This window comes from Lasioglossum baleicum, chromosome 1 (assembly GCF_051020765.1).
Source record: "Lasioglossum baleicum chromosome 1, iyLasBale1, whole genome shotgun sequence".
NCBI lineage: Eukaryota > Metazoa > Arthropoda > Insecta > Hymenoptera > Halictidae > Lasioglossum > Lasioglossum baleicum.
In genome coordinates, this window is record NC_134929.1 from 22,932,816 (window position 1) to 22,956,709 (window position 23,894).

At 39.9% G+C, this 23,894-nt stretch overlaps 1 protein-coding gene across 3 annotated transcripts in view; it reads left to right on the forward strand.

The window, feature by feature from the left end:
- Positions 1-244: 244 nt before the first annotated feature.
- Mdr49 (Multi drug resistance 49) overlaps positions 245-23,894 on the forward strand; it is a 151,596-nt gene continuing 127,946 nt past the window's right edge. The window contains exon 1 of one of the 3 annotated variants that reach the window (XM_076434252.1): positions 245-467. The gene's annotated coding sequence lies outside the window, so the exon portion shown is untranslated. Of the gene's footprint in view, positions 468-21,927; positions 22,089-23,894 lie in introns of those variants that run through there. The other 2 variants (XM_076434216.1, XM_076434223.1) reach the window with 2 other exon arrangements.

Here is a 23,894-nt window from a genome sequence, read left to right on the forward strand (position 1 = left end):
CGTTTTCGGCGAGTTCTTTGTCGCTTCGGTTGTTCGGTTCGCGTGCAGGCCATGGTTCCACGGGATCAGAAACCGACAATCACGAGTCGGCCGTACCGTCGCGTCGAGCAGACTATAGAGTACGGTTTCGCGCACAACGATAGAAGAAGGCGCGCGTATATCGTCGGCACACGGACAGACACAAGGGAACGGAGCCACGCAACATGGCAACCGTGGCAGGACGTTGACGATGGTTATACGTAGAAGTTCCAGTGGCAGGGGGTCAGTGTAAAACGGCCTTTTGTCCGCAACGTGTCGAACGCCGTACGAGTCGATTTTACGCGGTGACAACGCCGGGGGATCGTGCGAGAACAAATTTCGAGGGGCACCAGCAGTGGATCCGCCCCCGCACCGTGAATTCAGTGCCCGTGGCGCCGGCTGCACCCGTCGCTGATTAATTCTTGCTGGACGTTCCGAAATTGACCAAGGTAAATCGACCGCGGTCCCTCGGGGACGTGGGACGTCGTCTGCGAAATCGGACCGACACGTTAGCGCCGAAAAACTGCAAATATAGCCCGTACTCCAATATGTATATCGACATGTTCGCAGAAAGGTACACTAGATACATCTAGTGTCTTCTCGTTAGCCTTCCACCTTAAAGGACATTTTCTAAAGCGAGTACAAAATGTGCAAAACGTTCCGGTTAGTCGACAAAGGTAAATCGACTTCAACGACCCCAGGGGTATGTCATATGCGAAAAGGGACTAATATACTAGCGCCGAGAAACTGCTCCAAAATATTATATAATAACATATTCTTAGATACACACTGCATGTATTGTCAGTGTCCCCTCGTTTTTTTTTTTATTGCGCCACTGAAACCTATTATAGGTTTATTTCAGCTTTGACAGTTTTTTACAGTAGTCTTAGTTAGTAAGTGGTAACTTACTTAGTTAATTACAATGACAGAATTAATAATTGCAGTCGCTTAAAAACTGAAAGATATATTCACAGGCTTTAACATTAGATTTAGCAAAGAAAATGTCCGCTTTTAATGGTAGAAAAAACTTAATTTTCCGCAACTTATTAACTAATTTAATTCTTTGGGAATCATAAAGGCAACACTGCCATAAAACATGTTAGAAGTCCTTGGAGCTATAACTACACTTACAACTAGGATCACTAACAACGTTTACTCGATACAGAGAGGCAGCGAGATTATAATGATTGGCTCTGATACGGTTTACTGTGGATATAAAACCCCTTTTAATGTGGTCATCGAAATTTTGAGCAAACCAGGGAGTTTGATTTGGGTTGTAGAGTGTCCCCTCGTTAGCCTCCTACTTTATTAAATTTTTCAAGTCGAGTAAAAAGTGCCCAAAAAGTTTGTCACGACTAGACTCCGGATTACATGCATTTATCAACCGTATTAATATATTCTTTTCGCTATATTCAAATTACTCGTGAAAGACATACATTTCCAGTTAGCTTCCGAGTCTTACAATTACGATTCAGAAACTTTTCATTTTGCACAAAGATCCGGAGTCTAGTTACGACAGTATGTCCTGCGAGAATTGTCCTTTATTGAGACAAGATAGGGTGCACATGTCTCAGCACAAGCAGTCTTTGTCCTCTTCGTCGACTCGGCCACATGTGCGTGGGCCCACTCTTGACGTTTCCAATGTTAGCAGCTTCTTTTGTGGATTCAAGGGGCACACGATTACAGGAAACGTGTTCAGAGCCTTCCCTTCGAGAATCTTCGCTCTTCTGTCTACGGAGGGATGGGTCTGGGGATTTCTTACTTCTTGCTATACTTGGGGTATGGTTATTTCTGGATGCGCTGTGTTTCGTTGCTTCGCTGTCTTGTCGGTCGTGAACGATGATTATATCTTTGCTTCACTCTAACGCTAACAATTTTTATTTTGCATACAAATCCGTAGTTTGGTCATGAGACGCACATGAAGCATTTGAAAATCTTTATACGTGAGGGGGTTGAGTTGTAGAAATAATTGAGGGACAAGGATTATATAACGAACGAAGAAAAATCTGTTAAAAATAAAGAAATCGATACTGTACATAGTGTACATCAACGAGACTGAAGCCGTTGCGCCAAGATCGAACGTGTTTTCAGATTCTATGGTCCCCAAACAGATAAACGAATTTCTACAAGAAGTAAACACTTGTGCTGTCCTGGCTGGTGACCCCACCTCGCCCCCCTATCCCCCCAACCGGTTCGATCGCCTTTGTTCTAAACAGCTTCGATCTGAGCCGAGTGGTCTTCAGGATCTCGCAGTTTTATCGTTCTCGGAGAATATCTTTACATCCTTGCCGATCAATCGTTCGATTGTTGACTCTTCTATCGTCGTCGAAGACCGCAAACAGCTCTCGAACTGTTTACAGATTGTTTGCCACTGTTTATACACCTCCGGTCGCGAATCGCTTGTAGACGATACAGACATAGTCGCCTGAAATTTTTGATTTCGAAGTTTAGAATTTCAGTGAATCACGGTCGAGGTTACTCGCTAATGGAAAGATAGTCGTTCGAAGAATTTGACGACCTTTCACGGATTCGAAAACACCACTGATAACGAGTGACGGTCGCACTGACGTCACTCGCCGGACGCGACGAGTGGATGCGTGGTTCAAAACAATTTACAGAATATATGTAAATTGAGTATGATGTGTACGTAGTGCCGTGTTTGGGTATGGTAGAACTGGGTATGTGTGTACATGCGAGCTGTACCTGGCTGTTTGAAATTAAGCGGCGTTCCCACGTGTCGATTCAACTAAATATGTTTCTTCTATCGATCGTATTTGTTGTTAATAAAGGTTAAATGCTTTTGGCGCAACGGTTCGATCGTTTATTACTAGACTGCGGATCTTTATGCAAAATAAAAAATATTCGCATTGATTGCAAGACACAGGAGTCAAATAACAATTTCATTCTTCTTTTAATTATCTTATTAAAGTAAAACTAGTACACGGGTGGCCTTAAATCGTGTTAATACCTCCACTGTTTTAAATTGTACGTACCCATTTTTGTCATAAATGCATAAAATCCGCAGTCTATTTATTACTATCCAGTGTCTTGACAACAAGCATGTCCGACGCACGTAACACACGTAGTGTTGTATAAAGCTCGAGTCTTCGAAGCTCCAGAGCTCAGTCTTAAAGACTTCTTCTAAATCTTCTTCTATAGAAACTTAGTCTTTAAGACTGAGCTCTGAAGCTTCGCAGACTCGAGCTTTATACAACACTAAACACACGTGCCACACAATTAATATAAATTTATTTTCCCCAAAGCAAACGCGATTCAAATAAATGTTGAAAAGGATCCAAATTAGGATCGAAACGTTGATTTTGTTTGACAATTAGCAAAATTGCTTCATAATTAGTAGACTGCGGATCTTTATGCATTTACGGCTTCTGAAAATGTCCAAAAACGGGTGGAATATAAAATTTGATAGAATTTAGTACAATTTTGATTTTTCCGAGATCTGCAAAGGCTACTAAAAGCGATTAACCCTTTGCACTCGAATGGCGAGCCTGAGGCGCCACTAAAAATTGACATACCATTATTCAAAACAGTTTTAACATTATTAAGTTTGTCTGTATTCTATAAATTGTAAAAAGGTTCAATTTGATGTGCACAATATAAGAAAGATTACATAGAACAAAAATGATCTGGGTTGAAACAAATATCTCGATTTTGGAATTCAAATTGCTTCGAGTGCAAAGGGTTAAAATGTTTTACCTTGTATTCATCTAGATTTTGTGCAACTTTTATTACAATATGTGCTTGGATGAAGAAATTGAACGAATCAATTTTCATGTAAGCAACTTCGTAGTTTCAATAATTGTGAAATGGGAAATATAAAACCGATCATTTGACCGGCCGTGGTGGGTTTAGTGTGAATCACTCCTCAACAAAGCCGCTGAGAAACGACTTTAGGAATCAGTCCGAGGAAGTACATTTTTCGGACACCTAGTACATTATTTCTTCTTCGCACACCAATTGTTAGGCTGTGGTCGCAATTCTTCAGGATTCTTTATCTGAAGATTGAATAGCAACTTTTCTTTTCTCCGTAGTGATTTCCTTCTGTCCCACTTTGCGAAGTATAGTATGTACCGTTAAGGAATGTCTGTACACAATTCAGAATAGAATAGAAAGTAAAAGACGAGTCACACTTTCATTGTTGCTTCGTCTCTTCAAATATCCGTTTATATTTTATTTACCGTTCATCCAGCAATTCGTCAAGCATATTCGAGGTCGGAGCATATTGATACGAATTATGTTGCAAAAATAGTGAATGATAAGCAACAACCACAGAATTGTTGCTTAATACCTCCGCGACGTTGTCATTTTTGCCAACAGCAGCGAACCTAATCCGTACATACAGCGAGTAACGAAAGTATTCGAACGCCCTTTAAAACAGAATAACTTTTTTCTGATTGCACCAAACGACCTGATTTTTTATAATCAATTAGAGCATTGGTTTATGAAATGATATGCAAAAATGATTTTCCAAACAATTGCAATTTACAAGGTTACATGGAAAAATAGAAAAGGCATTTTTTTAACTATTTTGTTAGGTCCCTTAAAGAAAATTTAAAATATGTTAGTTACATATACACATGCTGAAAATTTCATCAAAATCGATTAACAAACACGAGCTACAAACGATTAAAAATGTTGAAAATCGTAGTTTTACACGACTTTTGATCAGTTTCTGCTTAAAATTCACAAGCGTGTCGTTTTTTCCTGCGTCCACCGATTTAGATGAAATTTTCAGTATGTGTATAACTAACATAGATCTACAAAACATATATTTTAAATTTTCTCTTAAGGGCCCTAATAAAGAAGTTAAAAGTGCCATTTTTATTTTTGCATGTAACCTTGTAAATTATAATTTTTTGGAAAAATTTTTTTGCATATCATTTCATAAACCAATGCTTCTAATTGATTATAAAAAATCAGGTCGTTTGGTACAATTATAAAAAAGTTATTCCGTTTTAAAGGGCGTTCGAATACTTTTGTTATCCACTGTACATTATGTATGCTTTCGTACATAGATTAACCTTTCGCTTCGTGATATCGAAGCAGTCTAGTGCTGAACATTTCAAATTCAATTTTTTGCGAACTATTAATACGTTTTTTTTTTTATTAAGAGATTATTATTAATATTTTTGCAAGAAACCGTAAGGCGAGGAGTAATAATTCAAACGAAGGGTTACAGGGGTTAATTGGATGCAGTAATACAGAATCCCTCAATTTGTCACATTATCTCCGCTCAGACGAAGCACGTGGCCTCGCCAATTAATCGGAGTCTTGTTTTTGACGTGGACTATAGGCTACCAATGACCCACATTATGCGGAAAGTATTAAAACCGTCCGGTAGTCGCAGACTGTAACAATCACACATTTGCAAGTGACGCGTACTACGCGTGAATGCAGTTTCCGATAACAGCTGAGGTTCGCCATCGAGTCACAATCAGCGGCTTTACACTCACAATCAGTAAAATAAGTCTCCGTACACCGTTTAAAAAAGAATAACTTTTTTATAATTGTACCAAACGCGCGATCTGATTATTTGTAAGCAATTAGAAGCATTGGTTTACAATGATTCATTGGTTTACATTGGTTTCCAAAAATTACAATTGATCAGGTTACTTGCAAAAATAAAGAAAACACTTTTCAAAACTTTTTTATTTGAGAGTCCCTAATGAAAATTTAAAATCTATGTTTTGTAGATTAACGACCTGCTCTACGATGACTTTCAGATGACCTTGAAAGAAAATATCACCATGAATGAAATAATTCAAATATTCTAAAAAGAAAATATTCTAATATTCTCTTTTATTTTATTTCTTTTTTTATTGTTTAACATATTTATTTCTCACTATTAGCGTACCGGTTCATTGTTATAACCTGTCTCACAATTTCATGTAATGAACTCTTAACAGATTTTGTTACACAAACGGACAACAGTTGAGGAAATGAGCATTCACAGTGTTTACGTTCATTTGTTTGCCTCTAAATGCGAGGCGGTGCTATTACTTCTTTCAAGGTCATCTGAAAGTCATCGTATAGCAGGTCGTTGAATTCGTTTTGACGTCGCCTACAATATTGTGAAGTTAAAAATACCCTGTTCCATTTAAAGATATACAGCAACCTTGATGTTTTGTTGAAAATCGATTTTTATTTTTATTTAAAAAATTGCAATTTCTTGTCGGTTGAATACTGATTAATTTTGGTACGAAACACTTCTCTATCCGACCATCCGAAGAGGCTGAAAAATCGTGGGAACTAATTTGTGCCGCACCCTGTATATGTATACGTCCAGTTCTCTTTTGAGGCATTTCAGGTAATTTGAGACAGTTATACCTAAGTCTGAGTCGTTTCTGGAGGATTCTACCGTACAGAAATAGGTTGTACTGAATTTATTCATATACATATTCCAGAGGCGAGTCCAATAACTAGAAGATTGTTTGGTCCGATCAATAAATTGTACCTACCTTTCTCTATTTCAGCTTCCAAATTATCTGAAGCAATTTGAAGCTAGTTAAATCGAACGTAACTTCTTTCCAAACTTTTCCATCGAACTCCATATTATCCAATAACAAGTCCAATAACTAGAAGGTTCTTACGCCTGATCAATAAACCGTATCGAACTTCTGCTACTTGAGCATCCGAATGTAGAACAATTTTAACAAATTGAAAGTGACTTTAACATCTGCTAATTAGGATTTCCTTCGATTGGACTCCCTAAACTTCAAGCTCGAGTGTTACTGTTTTAAAGTGATTGGAAAAAGAAATAAATCTCTGCGTAGCTCCTGTGTCCTGCAATTAATGCAATTTTTATTTTGCATAAAAATCCGCAGTCTACTGGTTACATATGAAACGACAATAGAGAAAATGTGCTCGAGTCTGCAAGTATTCACAGTACTGTATATATTTTCGAAAAGGGCGCTATAACAATGGCAAAGACCGGCGAAATTGCTTTAGCAGCGGTGTTTGCGGTTTCTCTGATTTTCCGAGTGGATGCCCGAGCGCGGGAGATTCGAAATGGAAGCGTTTGGGGTGGTTCGAGGCACGCGGAAACAGAAAATCGATATTTCTGTCGTGGGGAACGGGTATCGCGTGCACCAAGGCATCCTTGGAGCAGAGCCCGCGATTGAAACTCGGCTCGTGACACCCGACGTTACCTGGCAGGTCAAAGCCGATCCAACGGAACGGGGACCAACCCGTTTCAGCTGGCTCGACTGGTTTCGTGTTCGTCCCAATCCGTCCGAAATTTAAATTTCACGGAAACGCCTAACACCGCCCACTCCCGCGTAAACATGAACGGAAGAAACGCAGCCTGAATGCCGTTGCATGGGTTTACCCTCGAATCCGATACACCGTTTCCGGCTCGCTGATTTTCCCCCTCTTTCCCTTCTGGCAAGTTTTTCCTAGCGAAAGGTACAACGTTGTCCGGAAATCGAAAGAAACCGCAGACGTTCCCCCTGAATCGAGGAAATTTCTTGGGACATCTTTGTGAGGCGATGCTCGTTTCCCGCGGAACTTTAAGCCCCCCTCACGCCGGATGCTTCGGAGTTATAGTAAATCCGCGGATATACCTGCGGTTTTTGCCGAGATCTACGGCGAGGAAATATTGCGCGGCTCGGTCACCCTGAGTCCTGTCAACGTTTTATCTGCCGGATGTGTGCTAATGGGCTCCTTCGTCACTGTGCTGGATCAAATGAGAACTTACGAGTTTCCTTAAACAGTTGGTATCGGTACAAGTGACTAAATGATTGGAAGTGCCTCGTATAAAGAAGAACAAGTATACTAGAGATTTCTTACAGAATCAAATTCAGATCATTCGGAATAAAATTCATTCAGGTAGTACTATGTATTTTAGTGCATAGTGCATACTCTTTATTATGGCATTCCCAAATTTTTCAATTACGGAGAATTCTCCTCTATTCCCGACCGTTTAGGAGGTACAGCCTGTTCCAGTTGCGTGGGACACCCTGTATTTAGATATTTGAAAATTTTTTCATGACCAGCCCAGTCTCCGGTCGCGCCTAAAATGAAGTCCGATACACAGTGCAAAACTGGCGATCGTTAATTCAAGTAAGTTCGATTAAATATCAACCTGACCGGCTTGTTCCGATTCAGATGAATGTCGGATCGGTTTTGCAGTTGCAACAACAGCGATCCAGTCTTCGTGTGCAGCAGACTCGATGCACACCGGTTACCAGAACACAAATTATCTTTTCGTCCCACTCCAGGTAGACCTTTGGCTGCATAATGTTCTCCTCAAGGTCTAGCCAGCGTGACGTCAGGTCATCAGCCGACTGCGTATTCACGATATAACACGGTTTCTTCGGTATACATAGTAAACACTTGTGTGAGAGACGGTTCGAACGCGAGATCGATTCGGGACAAGTGCTAGATCGAACGGAAAATTCTGTCGGAATGTCAGCCGAAGTGAATGCAGTGTATTCCGGGGGACACACTCAGGCTCTTTCAAACCTATCTCAATGTCAACAGCCTCGGGCCGACCTGTTTCGAGACCCTCCTCCATTTTTAAATATCGTCCCGTGACCTGGAACACTGTTCCCAGCTGCCAGACCATTACGTCTCTCTGGACTACATTATGAAATGATAGCGCCTATACGTATACACCATTCGGAAAAACTTGCGCATAATTTTACGGTCTTATTATACCACTCGTAGCAATAACGTGGAGCGGAACGGGCCGAAACGGTGCAAAAATGAAAAATACATTGGTATGATTATAGGCTGCGTAACGCGAAGAGTTCGTCGCTTAGGGTTTCTCTCTGTTCAAGCCAGTTCTTGGAAGATAGCATTTCGTAAAACGACCTGGAAGATTATGAGCATAGTTGAATAACAAAATGATGCTTTCAAGTTGTCTGTAAAAAAAAATTTTATAAAAAAAAAATTAAACCGACTTCGAAAAAACGCACTAAAAAGTATAAAATAATTTCCATTTAATTTATGTGAATACACACGAACTTAAATACAATACAATCTTATCGGAGGCGGCGCAAAATCGAAAATTTTCCAAATGACAGATGTTGCTGATTATGATTTCATTGGAATATGGTGTACTTGGAAATCAGTAGGTGGGAAGAGAAGATACATTAACATGCGAAAGCATGTAGAAGAATTTAAGGATTTTCGTAATTTCCAGTGTCGAAAATTTTCAATTTTACGCCGCCTCCGAAAAGATTGTACCTATTGTATTCCAGTTCGTGTGTATCCACATAAATTAAATGCAAATTATTTTATACTTTTTAGTGCGTTTTTTCGAAGTCGGTTTAATTTTTTTTTTATAAAATTCTTTTTATTTCCCACTTTTTATCAAGGGACCAATCGGGAGATATACCCTACACTGATTGGTCCATCCATCTCGGAGTAATCGGTGAACATACATGAAATGTAGGATCAAAGATATCTTTCGTCTGAATATTCACAAATCTCCGTCTGAGATTTACAAAAACGTCTTTCTCTGTCAACCGTCACATTCCAAATCGTAATTTATAAATATCTGAAAGCCGCAATCAATAACGGTAACGCGACGTCGCGTCGCGTCGCGTCGTTACTGTTCATAATATCTAACATTCAGCGGAGTTCACAACTGCATCAACACCCTACACTTTCGCAAATAAAATCGCGAGGAATAAAAATATGCAAAATTTTTTTCACGGGACCACCCCTGGGACATACTCTACAAGATGCAAAAGGTATCGTTCCGATTGGTCCATCCATCTCGGCGTAATCGGTGAACATACATAGAAAAAAAGGTATATACAGATCGAATCGAGTAACCTCCTCCTTTTTCGAAGTCGGTTAAAAATAAAAATACAATACACATACTGATCGAACTGAGATGACAGTTTCTATATTTATTATGTACTCATTATAAATTTACCAGAAGGGGTAAATCTTATTATACAAATGTTTACTGATAGATGAACTGTGGTCTCCTTTATTAGCAGAACGCGAACTAAAGTATCTGGAATAAATGTTTTAGTACGATGACAATTTAGACATCACGAATTCTGTAGTGCAAGCAATGAAATACTAATTATGAGTCTATCAATGGTCAGAAATTGCCTATAACTTCAGCGATCTTTTCATTTTACTGCTCTTTACAAAGATGTTTATAAGCTATAAATACTTCAGATCTATAGTCTATTAACAATAATGGAGTATATCCGGACTGAAAGAGTCTCCAACCTCGACAACATCCCCTTTTCCCTATAAAATTTACATGATGCCGATTTATGATCAATAGTCTGCGGAGTTTATGCATTTACGACAAAACTGAGTACATAAAACGTCACTTTCAATACCTTCACGCGATTAACAGTGGAAGCAAATTTCGAGCTATTCCACGAACCATTGTCCACGATTGCCCAAGAATATCATTAGTGTTCCCGCGTTCTTTAGAAGCTATAGGACCTTTTCTTTTCTTTTCAAGGATGAGTGGAAAAAAATACATCAAACGATCAAAAGTGGTAATTTGTAGTGTACCATAAAGTGGCAAGTTTTACCATTTTTGATCGATTATAATTCGTAAACCAATTAACCCATTTCAACGAAATTTTCGGAGCGTATATAATTTATACCAGTTGACAAAACACATTTTTAAAATTTTCGTTATTGGGCCAGCTAAAAAAGTTGTAAAAATCAATTTTTACTATTGTTTTTCACAATTCCGACCAAATGTATTTATTCAACTTATTTATTAGACGTCATTTACTAAACTAATTCTTCTAGCCTTACATAGAAATTGAAGTCGTTTGGTCCATTCATATAAAAGTTATTCTGATTTCAATAGTGTGGAATCAGTTATGCTCTTTACTGTATGTACACCCCCGTATGGGGGTCGTGTGGGACTCAAGGGAACAGCTGTTCGGTTCTCCCCATGCCCACTAAAATCAACCCAGAACTAGGGAAAACAGTATTTTAAATAGTAAATAATCCTATTTATTTTTTAAAGTATATGTACAACTTTGAAAATAAAATATTTTATTTGTTGCAGTAATTTTTGAAAATAAAATAATTTATTTGAGGCAGTAATTTTTTTGAAAATAGTACTTCATTTGAAGAATATTGAAAAAATGTGTAGTTTGTCTTCATTTTCAATTTCAATTTTACATATTATTGCTGAAAATAATGGTTCGAATTCAATACATTTATGAGTGTAACTGTATGTTTACGCGGTTTCTCAGAGTATTATAACAATGCAGAAAGTAAAATATTTTATTTCGTGTTTCTGATTGTTAAAATAGAAATATTTTATTTTGGGGATCAAATTGTGGAAATAGAAATATTTTATTTTGAGGTTCAGATTGTTAAAGTAGAAATATCTTATTTTCGAAATTGTATAGCTTATCTAAGATACTATTTTCTTTAAGCAAAATAAAATCTAAAATATTAAATAGTATTTGAAATATTTGTCTCGCCAAATAATGCCCACCTCTGAATCAACCACTCATCCAGGGCCCTTGGGGCCTATACTTCCATTCAACCAATGTGCCCGACGAAGGGACCCGCTATTTGCATCTCTGCCTGAACTGCCTTGTAGTTTCGAGCTGATACCACTCGTGTTCTTCTCTCAAGAAGCTATATAGGACCTAATTCAATTCCAAACGACTTTCCCACAAATTCTCAGCACCGCCCACGTTTCTCGCAAAAAGCCAGCATAAAAACGGTGTCTGTTGTCAATGGGTGCAGCGATTGCCGAAAAAATTTCCATGAGAACTCCGCCATTAAAGAGAATCTCCTCGCATTCTCTACAAAATGCAGAACCCAATTCAGTTCCAAACGTCTTTCCCACAATTTGTCGGCACCGTCCACGTCTCTCGCAAAAAGCCCGCATAAAAACGGCGTCTGTTATCAGTTGGTGCAGCGATTGCCCGAAGTTTCGCCAAGGTATCAGTCCCTAAAGGGCGTTTCTGCTTTCAATGTATCAATCATCGGGAGTTCCGAAGAGTCGAGCAGTTTTCGACGTGGCACGATCCGCATTCAAATGAAACGCCTCGGGAACGAGATCGCGGAACTTTCCGATGGCCCCGGCACGTGAACAAGGTCTGAACCGACGCGTCTCTCCCTCTCTCTCTTTTTCTCTTTCTTTCTCTCCGCGGCTCCCTTCCTCCCTCTTTCTCTAGCATTCTGTTTCTCTATCCTCTCGTTTTTGCGCGCCGGCCGACAGCACAGAGAGACATTTGCTTTCGGTCGATCAAAAACGGTCCTCGAGCGCGTGAAACAACTCGTACAATGCCGTCGAACAACCGAGCCGATTCCGAAGCCCTCGTCGAACTATGCGCTATGTGTGTATACCTACGTGGAAACCGTGTTCCCATGCGATACACGTTTCCCCGACGCTCCACGGGATGGATAGGAACAGGTTCGCGAGGAAAATATGCGGCCATTCATCCGCCGGGAATGACAATGAACAGATAAATGACGTCCACGTGTCCCGGCACGGCGCGGCGCGCACGAGAAAAAGGCGATCGGATTCGTTTACCCACGAGGACCGTGCGCGCGTTCGCCATAACTTCGCATGCTTCTCGCGTCCGCGACCACGACAGCCTTGTTCTCCTCGCTCGACAGTCATTCTTTGTTACACTGACACGAATCTATCATACTCGGCGTCGCGCCGCGATCGTAACTCCGAATTTTTGTCAGTTTACGATCTTGATCACGATCTACCTTGCTGCGACTTTTACAGAAATAAACGTGGAAAAATGCTGTTTTTAGCGGCAATTTGTAGCACGGTTGACATTTATATAATAATTGTTTACGAACACGGTTGCGGTAGACTTCTGCAAAAACGTATGTGTGTCACGAACGTTCTCGATGCACCTTCGGTGGCAGGCTGCTGATTGAGCGTTTCCTGCAACATTATGTAAAAGATTCTCTTTGTCAATGTTTCCTGGTATTTTTGATAGATGTAATGCGTGATACGCGTATAGACACAAGCTCTTGATTTGACCGGTTCTACCCGGACTGCAGAGGCGTGCGATTAACCGGTTAGCAACCGATTGTTCAGTTAGCACTCGACTACCACAGGTAATATTGTTACGGTTAACCGAATGCCCATGCGTTACCGTTAACCGGATACATAATGCTGTTTAACGAGTTCACTGGTTTTTCGTCGGGCTCTCGCATACATAATTGGACCCTCTGCAAAGCTCCTGCTAATTGTGTGCAAACACTCTTCGAGTACTCTGCGTCAGTGTCGCCAGATGAGGGTAGGGAGCACGAATCGAGGGGAAAAAGTTATCCCCTCCCTGCCAGTACCGGACACATGCACGACAGAGACGAAACGCGAATATTCACGTGAATAGCGCCATGGAAGGGGAAGGTAGAGAGCGGACACAAGTCTTGATCTGTCAAATCTGTCAAATCTTGTAAATCTTATAAACAGAGCATCTGAAACTAGAGGTTTCATGCTTTCAAACCATTGTTTAATGATATCGATACGGCAATTTTTGACGGAGTTATGATCACGTAAAGTGGGACCAATTTTTCGGGTTCGCACAAGTGATCCCTTAATTCTTTTGAGGAGATAATAAATCATTTTTGTACGTTTTCACTTCTTAAACGTTCTTTTTGTACCTTGCCGAAGATAAACGTGTAACTCATTGTTTCTCGATAGGAATAAACGAGTTTCTCGTAAAGGGCTTTGAAAAATTGTTTTCGTTTTACTTTTGCTGTAACAGAATGATGAAGGTTGCTTGTTATAAGCGACTCGGCTCATGAATAAGCAATGTTGCACCGATCAAAGCTTGCTCTGCAAGCAACAACGGCTTTAGAAGTTCTTCGCCGTTCGAATATTAAACCGAGTTACCGTATTTTGCGCCCGACAAATAGGAGATAATCGAAATGTTCTCTCCGTGATCCTCTTTAATCTCCTTACCATATTTAATCGGTTAACACTATTATGCGAATTTTCAAACATCGCATTTACCGGCAATCCACGTCTGAGCAATAAGCTTGCTCGCGTGCGCTCGAAGATCGTTGTTCCGATTCGTGAAATTCAATCGTTTAGTTTATCTGCATTATTTATCTGTTTCATTATTAAGAGAAACTGGAAATCTCGACGTATATCAAAGATTGTAGCTGAGAAACGTCTACGTAAACTTTATTACAAGCTTCGAACAATTAATTCGATGAAGTAATTGCAAGATTTTACAATCTGTGTGAACAAATTGAAGGTGATAGAAAATACAAATGGTCAAGAATAGATTGAGTCCATTTTTCTGAGAGTCTCCAGCTGTGTCGGATGTATACAATAATTTAGAAAATATTTCCTTTTTTTACCAAACACTCTTCGTATGATTATTCGCCAATTTTCAAAATCGCTTAATGTAAAGTTTCTTGATTATAATCGTGTTGTAACGCGCGACTAATCAGTCAGTATTTAACACATCACCGACCGGTGATTATTGTATAATTTTGAAAAATCTATGGTACATGATTAAATACTTTTTAATGGAACCTTAAATAGCAACAGTAATATTCATTATGAACTAACAAGTCACCCTCAATAACGTCATCTAATAGTTTCATTTAAGATTGCAATGTAACAAAAAATTTCTATGCTTTCTTTTGGTACAGCACAATTATTGAAAATCCTATTAATAGGCTTCCGGTAGGTAAAGTGTTAATATATGCGATTACGAATGAAATCAAAGAGTAAAGCAAAAATGAATGAAAACTATATTTGTAAACGTATGAGGTAAATCCGAGGTCCAATGAAAAACTAATACGTTTCCCAAAACACGTAAAATAATGAACAAAAAGACAACGTAAACGTTCATCTTCGTCGAGTTTATAGGAAATCGATGTCGTTTAATAAAATTACTGTCCTCAGACCGAGCATTATCCGTGCCGCGATTATTTCAAATCGAGCTGCAATATTTCGCGCAACTACGAAATTCGTTCGCGGACCGGTCCGGCACTCGTTCCGCGCGAAATTTATGTATATCCCGTGTTTCGACGGCGATGCATCATCTCGCGTCCGTGACAAGTAATTAAGCGGCCGTTCCGCCGGAAAATAACGCGGCCGTCCCGCTTGTCCCGCTTTGATCGCGCGCGCCCGCCCGCGCGTTTAATTTGATTTTTAAAACGGCCGCGGCTGCTGCGAAAGGAATATATTAATGGCGACGCGATTAACTACCTACGACCCGGCGGAATCGATTTCCGAGTACAATTCACCCGCGAGAATCGAAGAACCTCCCGAAAGTTCGTTTTCATACCGACTGACTAATTTCAGAATTGATTTTATTCGGGCCATTTTAATTGTAATATATTTCTTTCCTGCATCGCGGACGGTTTACGCGATGTTGTTGAATATGCATTCCTACTTTTATACTTTCTTAGGCCGGAGTGCAAGTCATGAATATGCGAATATTGCCGTTGCGTAATGCGACGAAACGTCATCCATTAGGAACAGACTTTTTGTTTACCGAAATGGGTCTGTTAGCGTGTTGACGTTGTATAATATGGTCTGGCTACGATCAAGACACCATTTCAATAGTTTAAAATTTCATTTATAAATCAAATAAAATCTCCAATTGTTAGTACAACAATTTCGTCTGTGCATAACAGAAAATACTTTAAAATCACAGGAAAGTTAATAGTCCAGTCAATGAATGCTCGTAAGGGGGGTGTAGAGGGAACTGGAAGGAACACAGTTTTTAACTTTGGGACTTTGTTTGGACTAGTTAGAAATTAAACATATTAAAAGTCCCTACTCCTAGGAGGTGAGCGGCGTACAGGGGGGCACGTACTTAGAAGGTCCCCTTTTTCGGTTTTCCGCTTATATCTCTGAAACTATGTGTCCTAGCGATACGACCATTCTATACAAAATTAAGGCTGACAAAACGTGCCATAAGATTGATTCTATTCAGTTTTTCGCCATCTCGCATAGTTTCCGAGATATCCGCGCTCAAAGTTCACTAATTGTGAAAAAGAAATTTTTGCCTCACGTGTTTTGCCTTATTTGACTAGCTAACTCTTCAGCACAATTAGTGAACTTTGAGCGCGGATATCTCGGAAACTATGCGAGATAGCAAAAAACTGAATGCAGTCAACCTTGTGGCACACTTTGTCACCTTTAATTTTGTATACAATGGTCTTATAGCTAGGACGCATAATTTTCGAGATATTGAAAAATTGAAGTTGAATTTCAGAAATTGAAGTGGAAATTGAAAACTTGGTTGAAATTGAAAAATTGATATTAACAATGAAAAATTAAAGTTGAAAGTGAAGTTGAAATTGAGATTGAAGTTGAAAATGAGGTTTTAAAATTGAAGATAAAATCGAAAAATTGAGGTTGAAATTGGAAAATTGAAGTTGAACTTGAAAAATTGAAGTTGAAATTGAGAAATTGACGTTGAAACTGAAAAATTGAAGTTGAAATTGAAAAATTGATGTTGGAGTTGAAGTGGAATTTGAAAAATTGATGTTGAAATTGAGAAATTGATGTTGAAACTGAAAAATGGGAGTGGAAACTGAAAAAGTGAAGTTGAAATTGAAGTTGAAGCAAAAACACTAACTCGAACAAATAATACCAAAGTGAACTTCGAGCGCGGATATCTCGGAAACTATGTTAGATAGCGAAAAACTGAATCCCATCAATCTTGTGGCACATTTTGTCAGCTTTAATTTTGTATAGAATGGTCTGATTGCTAGGACACATACTTTCCGAGATATAGGCGGAAAACCGAAAAAGGGTACCTTCTACGTGCCCGCCTGCACCCCGCTCACCTCCTAGGAGTGGGGACTTTTAAATGGGACCAGGCTTGCCATATTCCGCGCGTGCCAGCCCCTTACCGCTGTGCCCCTCGCCACGGTACTACGCTGAGCCCGCCCCACTCTTCCCACTAACACTGACGCGTACCGCTAACTTAGCTTGCTCCACGCGGTACGCGTTAGTGTAGTGGGAAGAGTGGGGCGGGCTCAGCGTAGTACCTTGGCGAGGGGCACAGCGGTAAGGGGCCTGGCACGCGCGGAATATGGCAAGCCTGGTTAGGACTAGTTCAAACAAGGACCCAAAGTTAAAAATTGTGTTCCTTCCATTTCCCTCTACAACTTTTCGTTAACTGGACTATAACCGAAGCGATAATGGCGTGTCTCGACGAGGACATCGCGGGCGTTAAACAAATTAGCGAGTATCGCGAAGCGTTTCGCCGAAAAGTGAGAAGTTTGGAGCGTTTTAGAGTTGGCTGTTGCAGCAACAAGCTCTTTAATTCGCCGGGAAGTGGTGTGGAGGTCCGATGGCGATGTGAGGGAGCCTTTGTGGATTGCTCGATCAGCTGACAGTCGATCGCCAGGGATCGATGTGTCCTCGCTTTCATCCGAGGCAGCTGTCTCGCTTGAGGGTGGACGGGTAAAAAAAATGCTTCACCGTCGATCCTGCCCTCTCTTTCGTTTTTTTTGCATCTGGTCGACGAGTCCTGAAGAAGGATAACCTTGAAGCAGCTGGCAGCGCTGCCATGAACGCGTCCCCGTTGCGCCGTTTCTCGGCCGTGTTATTACAGATAACGATAACGCGGCGAGAGACGGTATATACAGGGCTCCAGAAAAATTCGCGTCGCATCCTCCTGCTCCTGGATGGGGACGGACTTTATTGCTCGCCGCGAAAATGACAGGCAGTTTGTTCTTCGTCGCGAGTCTTTTAATTTACGGCGAACGCCTCGTAAGTTCCAATTACCGCTAAACGACGCGATGCGACGGTCCCGGCCCCTTTCCCGTCGAGATAACGAATCTCTTTTGTCGCCGAAAAATGTATCACGCGTTTAGGGCACCACCAGTTACGCTCGCACGCGGACCGTGTCCCAAACGGCAGACACGTAATTGCGGGATTCGTGAATTTTCGAATGACACGCTTCTTTCCGAAGAAAATGCGCTGCTTGGAAACTCCTTTCGCAACTGGCCCCCTTATCGCCAGTTAGGATAAAGACGTTCTTCCGCAAACATTGCAAATTTTTTACGATTTTTGTGGGACGCGAATACAGAAGCAACAGAATATTACAATTTTAATGATAAGAACGAATTAGATAGAACAGTATTTAAAATTTGGCACGCAAGCATCGAAGGAAAAGGGAAATATAATTACTAGTTAGGGGTGTGCGGGTACCCGAAACGGGTTCGGGTCGCGTCGGGGTTCCGAAAGTTTGCAATATTCGGCTATTCGAAGTTAAAGTTGGGGCAAGTCTGTGATTAAAGCAGCGATAAATAACTCGGTGCATATTAACCCTTTGCACTCCGTTTTCGCCGGTAATGCGATATTTGAAATATGAACTTTAAAACCCGGGTACCCGAGTACCCATGAGATACCCGGGTAGAGCAAAACTACCCTGGTATCTCATAAGACAGCCGTGTCCCCGGGTACCCGAGTATCTCATGAGGTCTCACAACTGGTTACGAGAACTATTTACCTTTTCCAATCGTAATTTACTTATAAACATTAGTAGACTGCAAGAAGTTTGACTTGTGTCGCGCGTGGTTTTCCACGCGTATGTTTTTTTAAATTTTTTTTTTAAATCAGAAAACTACATACGTCATGTGGTTGGGCATACCCTATATGCTTTCGGTTGAGCCTTTTGAAAATTTCGTTATTTTTGCAGTAGGACGCACCGTTCCTGAGATACAGCAATTTTTTATTTAAGACTAGCTCGGCTAACCATCCCCACCACTTCCGTTACGCATTTTCGTGTTGCGAATTCCGTGACGCAAATTAGGCTTACACCCTGCTAAAACAAGTTTCACTTCAAAAACGACCTCATATACTCGGGTATCTCATGAGTATGCTTGGGATTTTATGCATTTATGGCATAAATGATTTTGTGCAATTTAGAACAATAAAGAAATCAAAAGAACGTTGATATATTAATTTAAATTTATTAAAATCGTTCAAGAAAATAAGTAATCGTAATATGTCGTCTGCTTCTTGCAATTGATGCAACCGATTTTTATTTTGCATAAAGAAAGATCCGCAGTCTATTCATGAGATACCCGGGTACTCGGGTAATTTTTGTTTACCGGGTATCTCATAAGTTACAGCTCTAATATGAATCACTAGGCTGGAATGCTAAGGGTTAAGATGTCCAATCATCGGTTGTAATAATATTTCGATTAGTAGTAAACACCGTTTACTAAACGCTGATTTGACCGCGGACTTGCCCCAACTTTAACCTCGGGTACCCGAATATTGCAAAGTTTCGGGACCCCGACTCGACCCGACCCGACTGCCATTTCGGGTATCGGAACTTTGTAAACTTTAGGGATCCTGACCAGACTTGACCCGAGGCTCACGAGTAGTAGGCACACCCCTATTATTAGTATACAGAAAATATTTTAGATCATTTACGAAAGTGGTACGGCTTATAATTAATCAATTTCATATGATGGCTGACGGGATCCCTAATATTATAAACTAATTTCCACTTAATTCCCGTTCGCGTAAATTACGTTTGCATAACGATGTGCAATCTAGTTATTAGTCACGATTCGGTAAACGAGTCATGGATTCTATATTAAAGATTAGACGTATATGTCGCATGCGGTCCATAATTATAATTTCATTATTATTTTCAACAGTCTGTCGTATATGGAAGATTGAATCAGAGTTGGCTAGTTGATATTGATTGAGTCTATGTTATCTGAAAAATTTATAACCTACTTTGAGTCACGCTTATTATAAGTTCTACACCGCATGACTCATCATCACTGATGACCTATGCGATCTGTATGCGGGGTAACATTTTGATTAGGTGGAAATCATCGTTGACAGTTCCATTTAAGAATGGGCTGCTGAAGCTGTATTCGGAAATATAATATCACAAGGATAGAATGTAAAACATACTGATAAAAACGCGACCAGAGGACAACAAATCAGACTGCAGAGAATTTGCTGATACTAATTCTTCTGTAGGGCGATGAAATGGATATTAAACAAAGAAGATAAATTCTGCGAACGTTCATATTCAATTCTCAGTCTTCTTTCCCCTTCTACGTAAAACAAAGAATACCGACCCGGTTGAGTGTCGCTTGGACGCTTTTCAAATCTTGCAAAAAAAAATGACCAGCTCTCATTACAAAACACGTATCCAAATCTAGACGTAGAATTCTAGATTTTCATAACAATGCCTGTAACAACAGCTTCCTGCAAACGTTCGCTTAGCAAATGAAAAATTGTAAAATCGTACCAAATCGTACGACAAGAGCGATTAACAAACATGTCTATAATATCAATTGAAAAAGATGTTACCAAAACATTAAATTATGACGATATAATAGATGGGTTTGCAAATGAAAAAACGAGAAAAATTACTTCGTATTATATATAAATTAGTATTTCTTTTATTTTGTCGTCATTGAATATGAATAAAAATTTGTTCTTATTTAGGTTATAGATTTTTTATTCGTACAAGAGAGAGAGAGAGAGAGAGAGAGAGAGAGAGAGAGAGAGAGAGAGAGAGAGTACCTTGACAAATACATTATTGTATATACAGGCAACTCATTTTTTGATGTGGTTAATAGTATTTAATATATTGCATTTAGTAAAATTTAACTTGTTACATTAAAATTTTTAATTTTCTTGTCATTATTGGGTTATGGGGAGGCGCAAGTTAGACACTTACCACAGGCGCTTCATACCCTCGTTACGGCACTGCTTGTGTCACAATGTCACGTGACTAATCCGGTACACTGGCATAGAGAGGATAACTTTTTCCCCTCAATTTTCGAGTAGATTCCCCTCATCTGACGACTCTAAGTATACAGTATACCTCGATGAGCCATCTATTTCGAAGATTATTCTCCCAAAGTGACTCGCTTGCAAGAGAAACTGTCTCGAGTTCGATTCTACCCAAGTCATGCTAGATCTCGGAGAACTCGGCTTCCACGAAGGCCGTATTAAGTGGATTTATAGCAGCCAGATGGGAGCAATTAGATAAAACAATTTCATCGCGTTCGACGTACAAGGTCGCGTGCAACCGCGGCAGATGGAGATCACCAGGAAAGCTGGATCAGCCATTCACAGATAGGAGATAAAAATTCTCCAAAAATATGCACTGACCAAAAATATGTCAGATCTCATTGATGAGCGAGCCATCATAGCTTCGATAAAGTTTACCTTTAAATATTCCTGTTAAACATTCTTAAATTTGTTGCGCAATTCTCCTATGGGAGACGATCCCTATAATTCATGATTTATTAGAACTTTTATTTTTATTGTATTAGAATTCATAATTTGTTAGAAAATATTTTTATCTTTTTATGGATATGCAATTGATATAATCCCTCATACAATACTTAAATGTTTAGTAATTGATTAGGTACCAACGTATTGAATAATTTAAACAATATTGTGAAGAATGGTACAGCAATTTGGAATGGTGACTGACTGAGTCAGTGTTGGGCTATAAATAAATTTATTTAAATAAATAATTATTTACATTAATTATTTACATATATGTACATAAATTTATAAATTATTTACATTAATTAATTTAATTTAATTAATTAAATAAAAACCTAAATAACAAGTTATTTATTATTTGAGTCAATCTAAATGAATTATTTAAAATAATACAGTTAATTGTTATTTACAAATACAATTTCAATTATTATTTGTATTGACTCCTGCGTCACTTCCGTTACACTAGAAAATTGTAGCCCCCTCAGCAAAGAAGTTTCACTTCAAAAAGATAAATTGTTATTCCAAGAAATAATGATCGTTATTTGCACAAAGATCCACAGTCTGATTATATTTAATTCTGAGTCGAGCCACGGAGTAGGCATTCTTCGCGGTTTTCGGTGGATCGATCCCGGAGTCGCCTAATCGCGTCGGCCTAGTGCACGCGGAAGGGCAGCCCGTATAATTTGCATGGCGTGTATGTGTATGTACGTCGACCAGAAAACAGCCGGTGAAAGTCATTGGGCGGTGTAGTCGCGCCGGTGCTTCCGAGCGATTCGTTTCTTGCCTGAAATCCCCGCAGCCAATCGATCCTCCGTAGGATTCGTCTTCTCTATCCTGGGCATCGGGCTGTCGACAGTGCGCTGTGCTCTTCAAGGTGTGTTTTTCATATTTCGACCTCGATCGTCGTCTCTACAATCATCTCCTCCTGTTTACGCACGGGCAAACTGCTTCGGCGCGGAGCGGCGCTACGATAATATTCGCTGGAGGAACTCGCAACGCGTCATAGCTTTTCGGCAGCGAGACGCAGCGATCCGCAGCGATCCGCAATGTTTACGATACGTCAGCAGTAGATGATGTTATCCAAGAACGCCGCGCGGTAAATCTGAAAATTCCGTCCCGAAACCGGGAACGTACCCAGACGAAAGCACAACAGTATCACCGCGGCGCAAGTTAGATAGTTAAATCGCCCTCCCACGTGATGCTTTCGACGACTCCAGCGGTGACACGCTCTATTAATTCGTTAAAATTTCATGGTTGTTTGTGCTTGAACTTTCGTGCGAGTTTGGGACACCGTGAATTGATTTGATTGTGAATTTCATCGAACCGAATGGTACCTCGAAACTCCACGAAACTTTATTTTAATTTTATAGTCGCTGTGTTTTCTAAAGTAAATAATTACCGTGTTCGAACAAAAGGCTCATGCTTACTCTAACGAACTGAAAATCTTTGTGCATTTAAGGCTGTCGAAAAAGTTACTTTAAATCTGTTTTTAAGACTTTTTTTTTTAGCGAACCCATTTTCGAATTTGATTTAATTCGCGTTAATTCTAGTAGAAACTCATTTAATGTCTTGTCGTACACCGTACGTAACTTGTACACGTTATCCAATTTTTTTGTCCCATTATTCGAGTGTTTTCGTTAGCCACTGGAAACGCAGATATGCTTTACTCCCTAGAATGAAGAGGAGAAATGTAAAACTCATTTCCTCGCGAAATGCGAGTCCCGTTGATTGACAGAACAAAGGTGTTAGTTGGTTAAACTAACGGGCAATAAAAAAAAGCAGAGACACAAATTCGGGATACTATGAACGAGGAGAGAAAGGCGCATTGGCAGGCCAAGAACAATAGGCTGCATCAGCAATATACGAAAAAAGGAAATCGTGATTGATGTGCCTGTATACATAGTGGACTATGTAAATACACAAAACTTGTTGGAACACAGTACACTTTTTTGCTCGAAATCACTTGGACTACTCGAATCGCATGAACTATTTATAAACAGCGTATTTTAAAATATTTTGAATGTGTACGTCATCCTATTTACATGACCACTCTGTTTTTTTTTGCACAGTTACTCGAGGCAATGAAATTTAAATTTACACGTAAACATTCAAATGAATCGCTTCGGTACGCTTTCGAGTGTTCTTTGACTTCATCGTTTAATACTATTCGCGTATCGTCGCGTCGACGGAACAATTGTTTGCCGATGCAATTCTCGAATGACTGTTACTTCTTTCCTCGCTTTAGTCCTTCGAGCTGCAACGAGTGGACGGTAGTCAATGAATTATCGCGTGATAAAGTTCTGTCGCCTGCCCCATGTATGTTCAAGCCGCGTTCATACTGCCTCGGACGTTTCAACTATGGACTTATTTTCCTATAAAACAGTTCACGTTCACACGTGACGAATATTCTACTTGCAAACATTGAAAATGACCTTCGAATGACCTTCCTTTAAAACTTGGTCATTCAGTCTTCTTTGTAGGTCTTACGATTGAAGGACGTCAGTGTATTCTAGGTTAATAATGAATTTTTATTTCGTATAAAGATACCGACGTTGATATTTATCAACAACCGTCAACATTTTGACAATTTCGCCGGAGTATCCAGACCAAAAATTTTGATACGAAAATGTCTATGTCCATACAGTGCCCGAAACTTCCATAAAGCCACCACGCGCGCGCG